Here is a 17,721-nt window from a genome sequence, read left to right as displayed (position 1 = left end):
GTGACCCACATTAAGGAGTTCTAGCATCGATCTCAGGCAAGATGGTCTCAGATTCACAAAGATAATTTACACAGTAGCTCTAGGAGTTTAAGAGGAATCCAGCATTCTCTGACTCCTTCTCTCTTGAGGTGAAGATGGTGGTGGAAGGATGGGGTGATACAGAGAACGTGGGATGTCTGAGTCACTCATCGCTATGGGGAACCACCTAAGGACATCCTCCAATGGGGCTAGACACATTATTTTATTTATTTTAAATGTTTAATAAATAATTATATACTCCTCACTATATTCAGACCTTGCTCGTTAGCTCATTTGATCCTCATTGCAAATTTATGAAGCAAGTGCAATTACAGTTCTTGTTCTACAGATGAGGAAGCTGTAAGAAGCCAAGGAACTCACCCAAGGACATACGACCAGTAAGAGATGGCCAGGGACTCCAGTCCAGAATGAATGGTTTGAGCTACTTCATCACGCAAACTTTCACCAGATCTCAGCCGTTTGTTGAAGTTCTATATCCAATCCCGTTTTTATCCTTAGGAGTAAGGCTCTTCATAACGATTATAAAGCTTACCTACCGCAATGCAACTCTCAACATCATGTGAGTCAGTATTAGAACAATAATTTGTAAACTCATCTGCCACCAGGACACTTCTTTGGGAGATATCAATAGATGTGCACTGAAAAAAAGGTGTCAAATGCATTTGAGAAATTCTGCAAACTGTACTCTTACCCTCAAGCTCACACTGCCTACCACTCTCAGAAATCTTGTACTCAATAAAACTGCTTAAATTTGATAAAGTCTCCTAATGTATCTGAACGTGGGACACTCTCCCCCTCCCTCATTCAAAGCTCTTAAGATCCCACCCACACACTGCACCATGTGCTGTAGTCTGTGGAACAAATAGCATTTTCTTGGCAGGGGAAAGTGAGAGCCCCCCACCCGCATCACTATGATCTGTAAGTTCTAGGCAGTGAAATAAAATGGAAAAAAACTGGGTTAGGATATATAACTATTCAAAATACAAGTTTTATTTTATTTCACTTTTGCTGCTGTGGCAGTTCTTTGCCTAGAAAATCCAGATGCATCCACCAAAAACTAATGGAACCAATAATATGTGCAGATAAAAACAAATGTATAATAAGGTAAAATGCTTTCCTCTGTGCTAGTCATAACCAGCCGTATACATCGTCGTGTGAAAAGTGGCACACTCACAGTGGAACATAAAACATTTAGGAACACGCAGGTCCCACAGGAGCAAATGACCACTCTTCGCTAAGAGACCTCACCCCAGTCCCGTCAGCATCATGAATGTTCACCTTTTTTGAGCCCTTAACTCTGTGCAGGCATATTTGGACTCTGTAAGTATCATCTCAATTAATCTTCACAATAACCCCTCGAGGTAGACCCTATTGACACATGAGGAAACAAACATATTTGCATATCAGAAAGTATAAAAGAAATCTTGAATGAACACGGAAGCACCCTGCGTTCTTGAATGGGTTATTGTAAGCAGAGATAGTGTTCATCCTTCCTCAAATTAATGTCGTTCTTTTTTCTTCCAGTTTTGAGGCGCAATTGACATCCAGGAGGATGTAAGTTTAAGCTGTACAGCATGACAATGACTTACGGCATGAAATGGTCATCACAGTAACTTTAGTTAACTTCCACTATCTCATATAGATGCAAAATTAAAGAAGTAGAGAAAAAAAATTTCCTTTTAATGAGAGCTCTTAGGATTTAGTCTTAATAACTTTCATGTATGTCCTACAGTGGCATTAATTCCAATCAAAACCATAATGGAATCTTTTAGCTTGCCACAGTAAATTTACATTTTTATCTGGAAAATTAAGGTGTGAACACAGCCAAGAATATTCCTTAAAATAAGAAAAACTAAAAGAACTTTTCTCTAACAGATTTTGAATGAAGTCAGCAAACTACTGAAAGACTAACTCAGAAAAACCATACTCAGACAAATGAGATGTTAGTGTGTGATAAAGGGGTTATTTCCAATCAGCGTGGAGATGATGAGTTATTTAAGAAGTGTTGGGGCGACTGGCCTCATGTTCTGGAAGACAAAGAAGCATGGATGACTGACCAAGGGAATAAATATTTATCGACATCCTCTGTCATCTGGCTTTGAACTGATTAGCTATCCTGGAAGACAAACATTTTCTGAAACACTGACTGGCAGAATAAAATGATTCTAGATGTAATTATCCTTTGTGTTGTTGTTGGGTTTTGTTGTTTTTTTTTTTTTCCCTTCCTGAGTTGAAGGAGGATTAAAAAAAAAAAATGTGGAAATCTCAAGATCTTCCAACACATTTTACTTCACCCTCTCCACTTTCCCCAACAAGTAGCGGAAGTTTGAGGACCATCTGCTGACTGTTCGACACCATGGGGGACATGCCTAGAACACAAATGAGAACGTTAGAAGACAGAATCATTGGGAACAAATTCTAGGAGAAAACATAGCTCGGTGAAGGACGGGCTTGCCAAGAAAGGTTTGTGTGAGCGGACTTTGGGAATGTGTAGGACTTCCATGTGCAGGAGAGAAGGAGGTGAGAGTTTCAGAAATGAAGGAATGACTGAAAGCAGATGCTTTCACTGACATCGCATCGTAAACTGACTATCCTTCAATTTTTAAAATTGGGTGGAAATGTGGTATGTCAGTTATATCTCAATAAAGCTGAAAACACAACCCCAAAAAAGAGTGAATCGGAGACTGGAACAGAGGGCACACTTGGGGGGATAACGGAGGACAATGAGATACTGTGTTCGGGGAAGAAAAGAAACCTGCAAGTGAGTCCGAGGAGCTGGATGTGACGGGAGCCGGTGCGGGTCTGGAAGCAGGTGAGTGACCCAGAAAGATAAGGGCGTTAAAGAAAGGCGGTCCTGGAATGAGGATGGAGAAGAGGCGGAAATTACATCAAGGGCCCTAGGTGGAGGCCAATGTGGTTATCCAGGTGTGAAGTGACAAGGATAAAGCAAAAGTCCGCAGATGGTGACAAGCTGCAGCAGGCACTCTGAAGGAGCCATCACCAGGACAGACTGGAGTCATGTCACAGTTATCTTCAACAGCAGGTTACACTTACTTTAGCATCAGGTGCAGTACCCGGGTTAGTATCCAGTAGAATTAAGATTTCCTTCCATCAGTACCTCAGTCCAGCTTGTTCCCAAAGGGAAACAGCGTTGGTCACAAAAGCCCTGCCTACTCACCCACCCCGAATGGTGCCCATTTGATTCACTATCTTTAGTCCAGGGGCCTAGTCCAAGCTCTACCTTCATGCGTCTTCAAAGAACATTTATATGAGTACCGTATTCCTAAGAAAGCTGTGGGCTTTCTTTTCCCACCGTACCAAGAGGAAACTTGGAAAAGTAAATTTGCTGAATTCTTATGTCTGTTCTGACGCTGAACATCTGTGCAACTTTGAGCAAGAACTTCCGAGTCTTCTTTTCTTTATTCGTAGAAAGGGGTACTGTTTCCTGACTTTCAACCTTACTGTGAAGATTAAAGGAAAAAGTACATACATACATATTAAACTTGCCAACCCAGTGTCAAATGTCTATAAGATGATACATAAAGGGGCCAGTTACTAACAATTATAAACACAGTACCTTTGAAGACTGGGTCAATGGTTCTCCAGTTTTATTCTCCCTCTGCTGCAGGGTCATTTATAACAACAGCCCGGACAACCACCACCACCACCACCCACATACATACATACATACATACATACATACATACATACACACACACACACACACACACACACACACACACATTTGTTTTCTGCTACCTTAATACAGTAGAATTGAGATATTCTTTTTAAAAAAAAAATTGTTTTAGGCTTCCGGGAGAAGATGGCAGAGTAGAAGGACGCTCGCAGGTCACCCTCTCCCACAAATACACCAAGACCCACATCTACAGACCCACTCAGCCAACCAGAGCACCTGTGGAACTCCGACAGAACATCGCCCTCTTCAAAAGATAAAGACGCCAAAAATCTGGTAGGAGAAAAGGAAAAAAGAAAGAATAAAAGGCAAAGCAGCGCGGGACGGGTCCCGCGGGGAGGGAGCAGCAAAGGAGGACTGGCGCTCGCTCGCTGGGTCTCCCCTCTCCAACTGAGAGGCCAGCGGGATGGAGGGGGAGCCTCCGAGGCTAGGATCTGTACAGAGCAGCCCTTGACTAACAGAACTAAGTTAAACGGGCACTAGAGCGTCCCCCCGACACCCAGCCTGAGACGCGGGCCGGCAGCGGCGAGCAGGGCCAGGCTGCACAAGCCGGGCGGAGGACGGGGGCGGGTGCACGGAGGCAGCCCCGGGGGAACGCAAGGGGCTACGCGCCATGGCTGTGGGTGCACAGGGCAGAACAACCTGGGCCCTCCATAAAACAGCAAGGTTGATGTGCTCTCGGGGGAAGGGTGCACACCCCCATCTCTGAAAACCCGCGGAAAGTTTTTGGGGGAAGAGAGGCGGGGCTCAGGCACAGCCGCCATATCGTCCGCGCTGAGCACTCAGGCGGGGGCGGGGGCGAAACCGGCATCCGCACCGAAGGGCTTAGCAGCCTCAAAGGCCAGACTGAGACTGGCCTGCAGCCCGGGGCAGATAGGATCCGAAGGGCTTGGCAGCCTCAAAGGCCAGACTGAGACTGGCCTGCAGCCCGGGGCAGACAGGAGCCTTCCATCCTGGTCCCTCAGAGAACTTGCTCCACAAAGACAAACAAGGAGCTGGGTTCTGGCTCGGAGCAGGGACAGGGCTGTCCCTCGGTCTTCCCCGAGCCCACCCGCGGAGCGCCGCCCCGACCAGGGCGGAGCGCGCAGCCGCACAGAGCAGCGGAGCTACCGGCGGCGGCGCAGGTAGAGCGAGAGCGGCCCCCCCGCCTTTCGGGCAGGAACACAGGCCCTGACCGAGGTGCTGGGAGGGGGCACGACCGGCCCTCCTACCCGGCCAGTCTGCAACATCTGACTGCGGCATCCGGAGGGGCAGCGACCCGCCCGCCCACAGCAGAGAGCTGCACCTGACCCAGTGTTAGGAGGAGGCGCCATCTGCTTGCCGACAGGTACTGGGAGCAGCACAGAAGAGGGCGCCAACGGAGGGCCTCTGAAAACGGCAAGCTGAGCTTCCAAAACAGGACAAAGACAGAAAGACTTCACATTAAAAGCACACAGACTCCAGGAGAACACCGACAACCCCCCCCCCTTTTTTTTTTAAATCTGTTTTTACCTGTTCTATTTTCTATTACTCTCTTAATCTTTACTTCTTAATTCATTTCTATTTCTCTTGGGTTTTGATGTCCTGCTATTGATTAGAAACAGGTTTCAAATACATCTATTCATCCCCCCCCCCCTTTTTTTGTTAAGGTTTCAAAAGGACGTCTCAACCCGATTAATACTCTGCTTCAACTCACTCTTCTATTATTCATTATACACTGTTTTCAAACCCTCTTTCTCCCTTCTTTTAAAATTCTTTCTCTCTCTCTCTTATTTTTTTTTTCTTTTTTTCCTAAGTTCTATTCCTAAATAGGCATCAGATAGATAAAATCCTTAAGGACCAAAATAAACAACTGATACTCCATAAACCACAGTGCCAAAGAGGTATGAGCAAGATGAAGAAGCAGAAAAACCTTTCCCAATTAAAAGAACAAGAGAAATCCCCTGAAAGAAAGATCAACGAAATAGACATCGATAGCCTACTAGATCAAGATTTCAAAAAAGGAGTGATCGAATTGCTGAAGGAATTAAAAGAGATAGTGTTTAGAGATATAAAATATGTCAAAAATGAAATTGAAGCTATAAAGAAGAGCCAAGTAGAATGGGTAAACTCATTGACAGAGATGAGGAATGATCTAATAGCTGTGCAAAGCCGACTAGATAATGCAGAGGAACGAATTAGTGATCTAGAAGACAGGGCAATAGAAAGCACCCATTCAGAAGAACTACAAGAGAAGCAAATAAAAAATAATGAAAATAGCATAAGGGGCCTATGGGATAATATAAAGCATCCCAATCTTTGCATAATAGGGGTCCCAGAAGGAGAAGAAAGATCAAAGGGGATTGAAAAGGTTTTTGAAGAAATCATGACTGAAAACTTCCCAAACTTAAAGAAGGAATCAGATATCCAAGTACAGGAAGCTCAGAGGGTCCCAAACAGGAAGAACCCAAATAGACCCACACCAAGACATATCATAATCAAGATGGCCAGAGTCAAGGATAAAGAAATTATTCTAAAGGCAGCAAGAGAAAAGCAAAGAGTAAGTTACAAGGGACTCCCCATAAGGCTCTCAGCTGATTTCTCTACACAAACACTACAGGCCAGAAGGGAGTGGCAAGATATATTCAAAGCCCTGAATGAAAAAAAGATGCAGCCTAGGATCCTTTATCCAGCAAGGCTGTCCTTGAGGATAGAAGGAGAAATAAAGAGTTTCACAGGCAAAAAAAAGCTTCAGGAGTTTAGCAACACTAAACCCATGCTAAAAGAAATATTGAAAGGGCTATTCTAAATAGAAAAGCAGCAGGATGCTACAGAAATGAGAAACACACAACTGGAAAGGTGATAACTCATGAATTACAAATAAAGTAAACATGAAATTATAAAAGAAGACATACAAATCACTGAGAGTGGGAGAGGGAGGCAGGGAAATATAGAATATTTTTTTTCTTTCTTTTTTAATTTTTTTAACAGTAGGATGGGTTTGAGATCATGTTACTATCAGTTTAATAAAAACAGTTATAGTCATGGGTTGATAGATTTACAAAAAAGGGTAACCACAAGCCAAAAATTTACAAAGGAGTCACAAAAATTAAATAAAATCCATGATAATACAAAGGAAAATTACCAAACCACAAAAGGAAGAAGAAAGGAACAAAGAGGATATACCAATTCAACTGCAAAGATAAGTTCAAAATGGCAATAAACACACATCTATCATTAATTACTGTAAATGTTAATGGACTAAATGCTCCAGTCAAAAGACACAGAGTGGCAGACTGGATAATAAAGCAAGAACCTTCAATATGCTGCATACAAGAGACCCACTTTAGGGAGAAGGACACATATAGATTTAGAGTGAAAGGATGGAAAAGGATATTCCATGCAAATGGAAAAGCCAAAAAAGCAGGTGTTGCAGTACTGATTTCAGACAAAATAGATTTTAAAACAAAGGCCATCTAAAGAAGGACATTTTATAATGATTAAAGGAGTGATACATGATGAGGATATTACACTCGTTAATATATATGCACCCAATATAGGAGCACCTAAGTACATACAAGAATTACTAACAGAGATAAAGGGGGATATTGATGGGAATACAATCATAGTTGGAGATTTTAACACTGCATTAACATCACTAGACAGATCTTCCAGACAGAAAATAAACAAGGCAACAGAGAAATTAAATACTACAATAGAAAAACTAGATTTGGTGGATATTTTCAGAGCATTACACCCTCAAAAAATAGGATATACATTCTTTTCAAGTGCACATGGAACATTTTCCAGGATCAATCATGTACTTGGGCACAAAAGAAACCTCAACAATTTTAAGAAGATAGAAATTATCTCAAGCATCTTTACTGACCACAATGCCATGAAACTGGAAATCAACAACAGAGAAACAAAGGAGAAAAAAAGGAAAGCATGGAGATTAAACAATATGTTATTGAAAAAACAATGGATCAATGAGGAAATCAAAGCTGAAATTAAAAAGTACCTTGAGACAAATGATAATGAAAGCACAACCACTCAAAACCTATGGGACACAGCAAAGGCAGTGCTAAGAGGGAAGTTTATAGCGATACAGGCCTTCCTCAAAAAAGAAGAACAATCTCAAATAAACAATTTAACCCACCACCTGAATGAATTAGAAAAAGAAGAACAAAAAGTCCCAAAAAGCAGCAGAAGGAAGGAAATAATAAAGATCAGAGAGGAATTAAATACAATAGAGATTAACAAGACCATAGAAAAAATCAACCAAACCAAAAGCTGGTTTTTTGAAAAAGTAAATAAAATCGACAAACCTCTGGCCAAACTCACAAAGAAGAAAAAAGAGAGCACAAATTAGCAAAATAAGAAAGGAAAATGGAGAAATTACAACAAACAAAATAGAGATACAGAATATCATACGAGAATATTATGAAAAACTATATGGAACCAAACTGGATAACCTAGAGGAGATGGACAAGTTTCTGGAAACATACTGTCCACCAAAAATGAATCAAGAAGAATCTGAACACTTGAACAATCCGATCACTAGAAAGGAAATAGAAATAGCAATTAAAAACCTCCCTACAAATAAAAGTCCAGGACCGGACGGCTTCACCGGGGAATTCTACCAAACATACAAAGAAGAACTCATACCAGTCCTTCTCAAACTCTTCCAGACGATTGAAAAGGAGGGATTACTCCCAAACTCATTCTATGAAGCCACTATCACCCTGATACCAAAACCAGGCAAAGACACTACAAAAAAAGAGAATTATAGGCCAATATCACTGATGAACATAGACGCCAAAATCCTCACCAAAATTTTAGCAAATAGAATCCAACAACACATAAAAAAGATTATACATCATGACCAAGTGGGGTTCATCCCAGGGACACAAGGCTGGTTCAACATACGCAAATCAATCAGTGTAATACATCACATCAACAAGAGAAAGGACAAAAACCACATGATTATCTCAATCGATGCAGAAAAAGCATTTGATAAAATTCAACACCCATTTATCATAAAAACTCTCGCCAAAGTGGGTATAGAGGGAACATATCTCAACATAATAAAAGCTATATATGACAAACCTACAGCCAGCATAGTACTCAACGGTGAAAAACTCAAAAGCTTCCCACTAAAATCTGGGACACGACAAGGATGCCCACTATCACTACTCCTATTCAACATAGTCCTGGAAGTCCTAGCCACAGCAGTCAGGCAAGAGAAAGAAATAAAAGGGATCCAAATTGGAAAAGAAGAGGTAAAAGTGTCATTATATGCTGATGACATGTTACTATATGTAGAAAACCCTAAAAGGTCCACACAAAAGCTACTAGAGCTGATTGAAGAATTCAGCAAGGTAGCCGGTTACAAAATTAACATTCAAAAATCAGTTGCATTTCTTTACACTAACGATAAATCAACAGAAGAAGAAAGTAAAGAAACAATCCCCTTGAAAATAGCACCCAAAGTAATAAAATATCTGGGAATAAATCTAACCAAGGAGGTGAAAGAATTATACACAGAAAACTATAAACCATTGATGAAGGAAATTAAAGAAGACTTTAAAAAATGGAAAGATATTCCATGCTCTTGGATTGGAAGAATCAATATTGTTAAAATGGTCACACTGCCCAAGGCAATCTACAGATTTAATGCAATCCCTATCCAATTACCCAGGACATATTTCACAGAACTAGAAAAAATCATAATAAAATTCATATGGAACCATCAAAGACCTAGAATTGCCAAAGCATTACTGAAGAGAAAGAAAGAGGCTGGAGGAATAACTCTCCCAGACTTCAGACAATACTATAGAGCTAGAGTCATCAAGACAGCATGGTATTGGTACCAAAACAGACATATAGACCAATGGAACAGAATAGAGAGCTCAGAAATGAACCCACAAACTTTTGGTCAACTCATCTTTGACAAAGGAGGCAAGAATATACATTGGAATAAAGACAGTCTCTTCAGCAAATGGTGCTGGGAAAACTGGACAGCAGCATGTAAAACAATGAAGCTAGAACACTCCCTTACACCATATACAAAAATCAACTCAAAATGGATTAAAGACTTAAACATAAGACAAGATACAATAAACCTCCTAGAGGAAAACACAGGCAAAACATTATCTGACATACATTTAAAAAATTTTCTCCTAGAAGAAATAAAAGCAAGAATAAACAAATGGGACCTAATGAAACTTACAAGCTTCTGCACAGCAAAGGAAACCAGAAATAAAACAAGAAGAAAACCTACGGAATGGGAGAAAATTTTTGCAAGTGAAACCGACAAAGGCTTGATCTCCAGAATATATAAGCAGCTCATACGACTCAATAAGAAAAAAATAAACAACCCAATCCAAAAATGGGCAGAAGACCTAAACAAGCAATTCTCCAAGGAAGACATACAAATGATCAAAAAGCACATGAAAAAATGCTCAATATCACTAATTATCAGAGAAATGCAAATCAAAACTGCAATGAGGTACCACCTCACACCAGTCAGAATGGCCGTCATTCAAAAATCCACAAATGACAAATGCTGGAGAGGCTGTGGAGAAAGGGGAACCCTCCTACACTGCTGGGGGGAATGCAGTTTGGTGCAGCCACTATGGAAAACAGTGTGGAGATTCCTTAAAAGACTAGGAATAGACTTACCATATGACCCAGGAATCCCACTCCTGGGCTTGTATCCAGAAGGAAATCTACTTCAGGATGACACCTGCACCCCAATGTTCATAGCAGCACTATTTACAATAGCCAAAACATGGAAACAGCCTAAATGTCCATCAGCAGGTGACTGGATAAAGAAGATGTGGTATATTTATACAATGGAATACTACTCAGCCATAAAACCGACAACATAATGCCATTTGCAGCAACATGGATGCTCCTGGAGAATGTCATTCTAAGTGAAGTAAGCCAGAAAGAGAAAGAAAAATACCATATGAGATCGCTCATATGTGGAATCTAAAAAACAAAAAACAAAAACAAACAAACAAACAAAAACAAAGTGTAAATAAAGGACAGAAATAGACTCACAGACAGAGAATACAGACTTGTGGTTACCAGGGGGGTGGAGGGTGGGAAGGGATAGACTGGGATTTCAAAATTGTAGAATAGACTACACTGTATAGCACAGGGAAATATACACAAAATGTTATGATAACTCACAGAGAAAAAAATGTGACAATGAGTGTGTATATGTCCATGAATAACTGAAAAATTGTGAACACTGGAATTTGACACAACATTGTAAAATGATTATAAATCAATAAAAAATGTTAAAAAAATTGTTTTAAATTTCAGTTTAGTCAGTTTACAATGCTGTGTCAATTTCTGGTGTACAACATAATGTTTCGGTCATATATGTACATACATATATTCATTTTCATATTCTTTTCCATTATAGGTTACTACAAGATATTGAATATGGTTCCCTGTGCTGTGCAGTAGGACCCTGTTGTTTATCTATTTTATATAAAGTAGTTAGTATCTGCAAATCTCAAACTCCCAAGTTATCCCTTCCCATCCCCCTTCACCCTGGTAACTGTAAGTTTGTTTTCTATGTCTTTTTATCAAGTGAACCCCTTTTCTCCAAGAGCAGCACGGCCGAGTACAACCACTCTCCAGGACAGTTTGATGAAATAGTTTGCTGTAATTAGCTTTTCCAGGGGCAAAATGGATAACAGGATCTCATCAGGTGTGAGGGCTCTCCAGCTGATTCAAATTCCGTTATTTATTTTGTACATCTGGATGGTGAATGGAAGCACCTCTGGCATCGGTTTCTCCAGGCTGTCTTTAAATAGGTTTAATAAAAGGATTAGGAGTTTAAATAGGTTTCCGACTGTTAAAAGTAGTTTTCTCATTTTTCACGTTGACATTCTCAAAATCAATTTATCTTCTCGACCTTCTGGCTTGCTGCTCCCTCTAGAATGGGAGGCTGGCTCCGAGCAGGAGGAAAAAGGGAGTGTTTGCCACTCTGTGATCCCCAGATCTCCACTGGACACTTATTAAGTACCTACCAGGTGCACACAACTGGGATGGGAACTAAAGAGAATTCAAAGACATGTGTTGTCATTTTGTTGGAAAAAGTAGGGAAGCCCATGTGAAATGGAAAGCTTTGTTATAAGAAACAAAGAGAAATCAAAATGTTTTATAAGATACTATGGGAGAGGCAGGAATGTAGACGTGAATTGGGGAAGAAAGAGAAACTTAAAACGTCTACAAAAGTGGTTCTCAACCCTGGCTTCCCATTTGAATCACCCAGGAAGCTCGTTGAAGCTCCCAATATCCAGCCCACACCCCAGAACAATTAAATCCGTCCCCAGCACTGGGTCTTGGCCATAAGTATATATTTATTGAATCTCCCAAGATGATTCTAAGGTGCAGCCACGATGGAGAACTACTAATATGGAGCAAAGATAAAAGTTTCCATAAAGATCTGGAGTATGACCATTAAGTGACATGGAGGCTGGCGTGGGAGAGTGGGGAACAATTCAGATTGAATACTAAATGCATTTTATTATTCTGACAATGAACAATTACTCCCTCTAGAACAATAAGCACTGGTAGCTTCTTCAGTACCACAGATACCCGCACAGATACACAGACGCCCATGTTTACAGAGCAAGGTCGATACCGTGTTCCCCAGCAGGTTTCTAAGGCAGCATCCATGATTGGTGATGTGACTATGGAATTTAACCACTCCCACTATTCCAAAAGTCCTCATCAGAGAGAGCTGCTGGTGGGGAATTCAGTACACTTGTAACCATGTGAAGAGAAGCAAAAGGGGACCTCGCGTTGGTTGAACACACGTGGCAGAGGGAAGATATAAGGGATAAGAAAGACTGAAGGGGAAGTGGCCATGGTGAAGTTTACTGGGTACCACACGGCAGGATGACAATGAGCATGCCAGAGCCAGTGAAAGAAGGTGCCTATTGTGAGACCACAGAGGATTAGAGGAATGCCCATGTCGTATAAATTCATCTGCCCATCAATGACTTCCGCCTTCACTACCCTGCTGCCTAAAATTCCACCCCTGGACATCTCCCTCTTCTTTTTATATACTCTTAGAGAAAGCATAAGTGCTTATAATTAGAAAACAATCTGGTGATATCTGATAAAGTTAAAGATGCATATCCTATGATTTAGCAATTCCACTTAGAAATAAATACAGTAGTGACATTCTTTATATACACTCTGTATTGTCTGTCACAGTGAAGAATGACGGGGAGTGAGTGGATTCCATTATTTGAGAGTAGATAAATCATACAATATATTTGCATAGGGAATAACGCATAACACATTAATATATGACAGACAATAAATAATTACTAAGGATAAATTTCAAAAGCAAAATTTTGAGGTAGAAAAATAATATATACATTTATTTAGGTTTTAAAAGCACAAATCAATAAAATCTAAATGTTTACGGCTTAATATGTAAGTAGCAAATGTATAAAAATTTATTTCGCTGACAGGATAAAGAAGTTGTGGTATATTTATGCAATGGAATACTACTCAGCCATAAAAAATAAAATAAAATAATGCCATTTGCAGAAACATGGATGAATGTGGAGATCGTCATTCTAACAGAAGTAAGCCAGAAAAAGAAAGAAAAATACCATGAGGTATCACTTATATGTGGAAACTTAAAAAAAAAAAAGGCACAAATGAATTTATTTACAGAACAGAAACAGACCTACAGACAGAGAAAACAAACTTATGGTTACCAGGGGGGAAAGGGTTGGGAAGGGATACATTGGGAGTTTGAGATTTGCAGATACTAACTACTATATATAAAATAGATAAACAAGTTTCTTCTGTATAGCACAGGAAACTATATTCAATATCTCGTAGTGACCTATAAGGGAAAAGAATATGCAAAGGAATATATGTGTGACTGAAACATTATGCTGTACCCAGAAATTAACACAACATGGTAAACTATGTTTACATGACTATACTTCAATTTAAAAAAAATTTTATCTGGCGAGAGAGAGACCAATGTGATTAGGCTGAACACAAAGTGAGCTTTATCTGTAACTGCAAGGTTTGATTCTTAAAAACTAATCTGCAGCAAATATGATAAAACGTTAACGATGATCCCCTCTGAAAGATGGGTACTGTACTTAACTGTATGCATTTAATATTGAGTAATAAATAAATAAGTGATTGGGAAAGTCTATAATTTCCAGTCACTTAAACCAGCAACCCAAAACTAACATCAGTATTTCCTACGTCCTGCCTGCCACCACAGGCACACCCAACATATTTGGTACAGCCCTTAAGATCTACTTCTATTTTGATTTTGTGACTATAATTGGATGGGTGTTAGTAAGCACATTTCACAGTTAATCTTCCTTAACTCACGGAAGGCGAAGAATCCTCTCCTTGGGAAGACTATTCCTCTTTCTGAAAAGTTCTTTAGAAAACTGCTGCTGGGCACGTGGAAGGCATTTTTAGGTAGAAACCACGTCATCAGTGGCGATAAGATTCCAGGCAAGCCTATTAAGCTCTGGCTTAGCGGGAAGGGCAGCCGCCACCCAGGGCAGTGCTCCCCAGAGCGTGGACGCGTGCAGTTGACTTTAGTGGTGTCTGGGCTGGAAATTAAGCAGCATTAGACTCCCACTCTGAAAATAATTCCCTTCTCAATTTGCATTTAATTTTCCTAATAATTTACAAGAGAATATATTCGTTTAGTACACATGTGTACTTAACACTTTCTAAGGCTTGACAAATTTATCTTTTTCACTAAGAGGACTTTGGTTTCAGACTCGGCATTTCAGCAGGCAGCAGTGCCCAGCTGGAAATTAGCCATATGGTTCTGTTTCTCTGTGTTATTTTTTATCAATACTTTCTGCTTTGGGCAAGGCATACTGGTTTTCTACTATGGTAGCAACCAACTTCTCTAAATGAAGGTTTTTAAGTTTTAAAAGCATGTCAGTTTAAAGAAAATGTTAAATACTAACAAGTAGCGCATAGCTGTGACAAAAATATTTATGCACTGAAGCTTGGACATCATTACCCTGAGGAAATGTACATCCTCTTGCTTTGATTTTCCTCAGATCTCTCTTTGTACTTCATTCGCATACCTCGGTTGTCCCTTCCTCAATGTCCCTCCCAGCACATGGGTGTTGAGGGCTGGCAATTGGCCAGCAGCCAATGCTATTCCAAAAACACTCAAGGTTTCTGTTATGTGTCTCCTTTCCCTCCTTCTTGACCTCCAGATCCACAACTAGTTTCTTCAGTGGAGGGGAACTACTTCACCTAGGTGTGAATTTCATCACTCACGTGTTAATTCACTTGTCTAGCCATTCAAATAAACAAGTCTTGAGCCCCTTCAGCACTGCTGGGGATAATGACACAAGCTTAAACCTCCCAACAGATGGGGAACACTGAGTGAAAAACTGACTAATTAAATAATACCAGGCCATATGTGCTATTATAACAGATGTTTGATATAGACTTAACCTGTGAGCCAGCAATCCCACTCCTGGGTGTATATACAGAGGAAATTTTAATTCAAAAAGACACATGCACCCCAGTATTCACGGCAGCACTATTTACAATAGCCAAGACGTGGAAGCAACCTAAATGTCCATCAACAGATGACTAGATAAAGAAGTTGTGGTATATTTATACAATGGAATACTACTCAGCCATAAAAAAGAATAAAATAATGCCATTGGCAGCAACATGGATGGACCTGGAGATCATCATACTAAATGAAGTAAGCCAGAAAGAGAAAGAAAAATACCATATCACTTATACGTGGAATCTAAAAAAATTTTTTTTAGCTGGCAATCTCCCTGTCTCCCACTGGGACCCTGACTGCTACAACTGTCAATCCCCATTTCACTTTGGATACACGGATACCACTACATCACATATATTTCTCAGATCATAAAATTCTTCTCATTATAATACTACTGATTTTTTGACATGATACAGCCACCTTTTCATTTAGGATGCTAATTCCACTTTGTTTATTAAAATTAGTTATAAAAAAATGCAGTCAGCCATAACTGATTTCCCAATGTTTTCAGTGTAGTCCCTTGAGCTTGTTTCTAAACACCCAAAGAGTCAACAACATAATAAAAACAAATGTTCTGTGGCTAAGAATTTGAAGACTTATTTTTACTCCTTACTGGGAACTCTGACCAATTCCTTACTGATGCTTTATTGCATGGACTCCAGGCAGAAAGGAGAATGATCATTTCCATGCCACTTCATGCTGGGCGGCTGGGGGCCTCTAGGTAGAACCAACCAAGGTCATGTCTGTGCCCTGCCCTCACCTAAGTTCAGTGTCACTAGGCTTGTCTCAGCTCCTCAGATAATCTAATCTCAGCTTCAGTTTGGGGATGAGCTAGTTCCCCCACCTGGAATGTTCTTCACCCAGTTCTCCATCTCCTCTCTCAGTACCTCCTACTTCAGTTCAAAAGCCATTTTCTCAGAGAGGATGCCTTAGTCAGACCTCCTGCTCTGCATCTCAGAATGGCCTGTCCCCTTCCTTCCTCACCCTCCTCCCACTTTGTAATTACAGTTCTACTTGTGTAGTTACTTGAGTGACTGCGATCTTCCCCCAGAAGACCATGAGCTCCCCAGGGCAGAAATCGTATCTGTTTTCCTACCCTCTGCCCACGGAAGCCAGGGCTGAGTGCCCAGTGACTAGGAGATGAATGGATGATGGAGCCTCCGTCAGCTACAGGACAGTGTTTTCTTCAGCATAAAATGCTCTTGTTTGTGGATCTCTCTTTAGACTGAAAATGCTTAAGGTATATTGATTAACCAAAGATCATGACCTTGAGTACGTTGCTTAATTTCTCCGGGCCCGTTTTGGGAACTGAGATACTTCCTACCTGGCTTTTTTTTCTGTCTCTCATAAGGTTGTGGGAAAGGTCAGGTGCCAGTATGTACACATAAGTACTCTGTAAACATAATGGGCTGCAAGAATTCCAAGTATCTAGACAGTAGACTCTATCATGCATCTCCAAACCCAGACCGCCATTCCTAGGAGCCCATGAGACGAACGGCTAAATCAAGCTCCTTCAGAATGTGAAAGGGCCTCCATCCTCACGAATTCATTTATTGATTTCATTTACTAAGCCCTTAACTATGGGACGGTCTCTGTGAGAAATGCTGGGACTATGAAGTTGAAGATGTCTGTGCCTGGGAGGCCCACGATCCAGGAGAGGGAGGCAGATGTAAGCACAGGTAAGTGCTCTCAAGTCCTCCAGGACTAGGCAGAGGGCAGAGGGGGGTTCCTGTGTCACCACACTCCTGAACGATGTATGTGATGAGAACTTTTAATGATGGATCTATTTACCAAGTTTTGGGGCAGGGTTAAGAACATCTACAAGGGATGTTGAGGGACCCAGGACTAGGAGCAGTTACCACCGTAGGTTTAAAAAGTCGAGAGGAGGAAACAATATTACTGGAACCCAATTGAGAGCTAGACCCTGGGGAGAAGGGCAAACTGACAAAAGCTACAACTGTAGAGGTGGCGACTACAATCAAAACTTCGCTGCAGCAGGAAGGGGGCCAGAGGAATAAAGACCTCATCATCTTTCTCTTCTCCCTCTCAGATCTCCTGCCAGGTTTCCCATTGACCAACCCAGGTGGCAGCCAGAGAGCAAGGAAGTTGGGTGATACCATTCACAGACGTCAGCATCTCAGAGAAGGGGCCAGAGCACAGAAGTGCGGGGAGTAATGGGGGCACGTGTAGCACAACCAGTCTTGCCTCCACTCGGAATGGTCCAAAGGGCCTCAGAGGAAAAGAGACGATTAGTTGTCCATGGCTGCTGTAACAGATTACCACCAGCTGCGTGCTTTAAAACAAGAGAAAAGTATTGTCTCCCAGGTCAGGAGGTTGAAAGTCTGAAATCAAGGTGCCCGCAGAGCCGTGCAAAGGCTCTTAGGGAAGAACCCCTCCTGGCCCCTTGCCAGCTCCTGACGCTCGCCCGTAATCCTTGCCAGGCGCTGGCATGAAGATGCGTCAC

Source organism: Camelus bactrianus, chromosome 28, assembly GCF_048773025.1.
Source record: "Camelus bactrianus isolate YW-2024 breed Bactrian camel chromosome 28, ASM4877302v1, whole genome shotgun sequence".
NCBI lineage: Eukaryota > Metazoa > Chordata > Mammalia > Artiodactyla > Camelidae > Camelus > Camelus bactrianus.
This window is presented reverse-complemented; position numbering follows the sequence as displayed.